This window comes from Teleopsis dalmanni, chromosome 1 (assembly GCF_002237135.1).
Source record: "Teleopsis dalmanni isolate 2A chromosome 1, ASM223713v2, whole genome shotgun sequence".
In the NCBI taxonomy this organism is placed as follows: Eukaryota; Metazoa; Arthropoda; class Insecta; order Diptera; family Diopsidae; genus Teleopsis; species Teleopsis dalmanni.
The window spans coordinates 227178782-227183693 of NC_051846.1; positions in this window are offsets into that span (position 1 = coordinate 227178782).

The window sequence follows — 4912 nt, forward strand, 5'->3', positions numbered from 1 at the left end:
ATATAAATACCTATTTATGGTGTGATTCCTAAGTTAATTTCTATATAAATACCATATAATAACATATATATTACGAACATTGTGTTCTAAATACCCTATACATTTTGCGCTATAGCAAAAGTATCAAAAAAACCCAGATGTTGTGATGGCTCCTCATCACCCCTTCTTAAATTACCCTAATATGAATACCTATTTTTAATGCAGTGATCTTGCCATATATTTCACTCTACTTATATTATATCTTAAAAATAGACGGCACATATCTATTGATGAATAAACAAACTATACCACATCTGCCAATAAAATTTATTGACAAATTTGATCAGATGTGTTCATTCTCAATACAATAATAAGCGGGCTCCACCACTATCCTAGGCCTTAGTATACATAAAGCTTTACAGCCCCGTTAATACAAACATTTCCATCTAATGTTCAATAACGGGTACTCTACCTACCTCGCCATAATCTGCCCAAATCAAATCGGAGAAAAGTAATCGTAAATAATCAAAATCCCTACACTGTAATTCACCATAAAATATGATGCAATGGAAGGAATTTAATTATATACTCAAATATGTAAGACTCTCTGCCTTACATAAATTATAACAACGTATTAATACATAAGATAAACTGTGACGCTTCACATATTAGTGCAAACATAGGTCACGAACTGCAGACGCTCCGTTTTTTATCTAAATTTACATCTAAAATTTAAAGAAACAAATTTAAATAAGTGCACACAAAGATTAAATAATAAACGTACACTCTAGTTGTCGCGATCCGTGTCAGCAAAAGTGCGGTTTATATGTTTAAATTGCAAAATATATTTTTGAATTTTAATTTTAATAAAAAAAATAAAAAAAAATCAAAACAAATTATTCAAAAGCAATAAAATTATTAGCTACTAATACTTTCAAAACAGCTGATAGAGACAGCATTTGTTGTTTATTCTTTAACGAAAGTTGCAATTTATAAAAGTGGCGTTGCCACAGTGTATATTTTTAATTCTTTTGTAAAAATTTAATATTCTATATATATACTATATAATCAGTGGTCGTCAAACTAAAAAATTTATTTCTTTTAATATTTAATTTTTATGAACAATTCTAAAAGTAATATACGAAGACAGTCACTAATAAGTGAAAATGGCCTAAATGGCTACATAACGTTTAATGCAGAAGACATTAAAATAAACGATCAACCTATAAAATAATCTATAGGTAAATCGAAAACCGAAATAAACATTAAAAAAACCGCTAGTGAGATTGCTATAGCAAATAAAATTAAATTAATTAGTAATAAAAATAATAATTTAAACATAACTTCTCCAAACAGTCCAAAGGATATAGTTCCATACGAAATTAACATGTCCACAAACACCAGCCACACTAATGACAAAAATAATGAAGCTCTTAATAAAAAAATGAGAGAATTAGAAGTCTTATGCGGCAAACTTCATCAAGAAATTATCCAACTCAAAAGTGAAAACCAAAAATTAAGGTCGCAACTTACTAACAACAATGTTCCGAAAGAGCAAACCACCATAACTTACGAAACAGACGAGGAAGAGCTTGCTCGAGAAACCGACTGGATCGTTAAAAAAAATAATAAAAGAGCCTCAAAAAAGCGCAAAGCTACTACATCTCCAAGTGTGTCACCAATTCTCAACAATGTGACACAAAAGCATTCTAACGAAACGGAAGAGACATCAACCAAGCTTCGTCCACCTCCAATTATGGTAACTGTCTCTGATAATTACAATCACATAAGAAAAATTATCACAAAGGAAAGCAAAAATAAATTTTTGCTGAAACTAATGAATAACGACTTATGTAAAATTAGCACTTTCGATGGTAACGATTATCGGGAAGTAACTCGAGCTCTAAATGAAGCAAATCTCTCATGGCACTCTTATGAACATAAACAGGTTAGACCAATAAGAGTTATAGCAAAAAATCTGCATCACTCATGCGACCCTGAAGATATTGTAGGCGACCTTACAGAAAAGGGTTTTAAAATTGTCAGCGCACTTAATAAGCTACAATTTAAAACCAAGAAACCTCTGGATATGTTCATACTAACCTTTGAGTCAGTAGAAGATACGAACAAAATCCATGAAATCAAAGAAATATTAAACACAATAGTATCTATAGAAACAATAAAACCCTCTAAACTTATCCCGCAGTGTACCAAATGTCAATCTTTCAACCATACCAAAAACTACTGTCAAAAGCAACCTAGGTGTGTGAAATGTGCAGGTAAGCATGAAACTATAAATTGTGAAAAACCCGATGATAGTCACCCAAAATGTTGCAACTGTGGGGAGCAACACCCAGCGTCATATCGCGGTTGTGTAGTCGCAAAGGAGCTTCAAAAATTAAGAGACCAAAAAACAAAAAAAGGTCCTGTCCCAGTTCAAACAGATAATATCGAAAGACCAATAGTATACACAAGTCGAAGAATCGCTAAAGTATCATATGCAGACGCTATTAAGCCAACAACCTCCGTAGCCCAAAAAATAAATATATCTGATGAATCACAAAATGTCCTCTCTGTTATTCTTGAAAAACTAATGGCAATAGAAAATCGCCTAGACAACTTAGAACAAAAACATAATTGTACATCTGTATGATTGCTCTTAAAATTATGGAATGGAACGCAAATGGTTTGCTTCAACACAAAAACGAATTAGAATTACTTCTGCAAACAGAAAATATAGACATATGCCTAATAAGCGAAACTCATTTTACAAAAGAATCGTATATCAATTTTAAAAACTATAATATTTATCATACTATTCATCCAAGCAATAATGCTAGAGGCGGAAGTGCCGTTATAATTAAATCCAACATTAAGCATTATCAAGATAATAAACTCTCTAATGAAGAGTTTCAGGCAACAACCGTTGCAGTCGAAGAGAGTGGTTCCAAAATACAAATAACGTCCATCTATAGTCCACCAAGACATAACATAAAATATGAACAATACATAGATCTATTAAAATTACACAAACATAAAGCAATAATTGGTGGTGATTTTAACGCAAAAAATGTTCAATGGGGGTCAAGACTAAATACCACAAAGGGTAAGGAATTACTTAAAGCATGTCAGGCCACAGGTTTTGAAGTTCTCTCCACTGGCTCTCCAACATACTGGCCAACTGATAGAAATAAATTACCAGATGTCATTGATTTCTTTATTGTAAATAAAATTCAAAAAAGAGACATTGAAGTTAAAACAGGACTTGACTTAAATTCTGACCATTCTTCAATATTGCTTACTTATGGATGTAATATTCTATCTACGCTACCTAAACCGACACTAACAAACCGTCTAACAGACTGGAATTATTTTAAGGCCCAGATAAATGAAAATATTGACCTATCCTGCAAAATACGAAGTATAAATGACCTAGAGAGTGAAACGCATTGCTTTACAAACTTGATTCAAAAATCGGCATGGCGCAGTTCTCCACTGCAGAATAGTAAGCAATTTGATAAAAACTATCCGGTCGAAATTTTAAATCTAGTCTATAATAAAAGAAAATTACGTAAAAAATGGCAACAATCACGATTAATACAAGATAAAAGAAACCTTAATAATGCCACTCAAAAATTAAGAAGAGAAATCAGTAATTTTAAAAATGAAAATGTTAAGAAATATCTTACAAACTTGACATATGATAGCAAAACTAACTATTCTCTCTGGAAAGCTATGAAAAAATATAAAAGACCGATCACTCATAATCCTCAATTAAAAAAAGATAATAATGAATGGGCGAAAAGCAATATTGAAAAGGCACAAGTTTTGGCTGAATACTTAAGTAATACCTTCAATCAAGAAGAAACCCATCATATAGAGCCAAATGACAACATAGATGATGAAGCTATTATGCGGATAAAAAATAAAGAAGTAACTGGGGAAATCAAAAAATTGAAATTAAAGAAATCACCAGGATATGACCTCATAACTAGTGAAGTGTTGAAAAAGCTACCTCCAAAAGGAGTAGCCAAACTTGCACAGATATTTAATGCGAGTATAAAATTAAATCATGTCCCTAGCTATTGGAAAGTCGCTGAAGTGGTGATGGTACTAAAACCAGATAAGGACCAACATTCTCCAACTTCATATAGACCAATCTCTCTCCTGCCAACCATAGGAAAACTGTTCGAAAAGCTTATCTGTAAAAGACTTGAAAAAGTAGTTTGTCAAAGAAATCTTATTCCAAATCATCAGTTTGGATTTCGAAAAAAACACTCAACAATCGAACAAGTACACAGAGTTACGCACGAATTAGAAAAGGCTTTAGAAAACAAAGAAACTTGTTCAGCTGTGTTTCTGGATATATCAAAGGCTTTTGACGGGGTTTGGCACTCTGGCCTGATATATAAGTTAAACACTATCCTGCCACAGCAATATTGTAAACTACTGGAATCGTATATTGGCGAAAGGTACTATCGAGTTAAACTACTTGACGCGTATTCGAAATTATATCCTATAAATCGCGGGGTCCCTCAGGGAAGTATACTAGGCCCATTGCTGTACCTGCTGTACACATATGATTTGCCAGTGAACCCAAGATGTATTGTTGGAACTTTTGCAGATGACACGGTATTAATGGCTACAGGTCCAAACAACAAGGTGTCTACCACTAAGCTTCAAATCGCTCTTCAAGAAATTGAACAGTGGACAAATAAATGGAAGCTGATAGTAAACAGTTCAAAATCTAATCATGTAGACTTTACTAACAAAAGAGAAAATCAAATTTCATTATTTCTAAATAGCGTAAAAATTCCAGTTGCAAATTCTGCGAAATATCTGGGTATGAGTCTAGATGCCAAACTGAGATGGAAAGTACACGTCAAGAAAAAATTAAATGAGCTAAAAATAAGATACAAAAAGTTAACTTGGC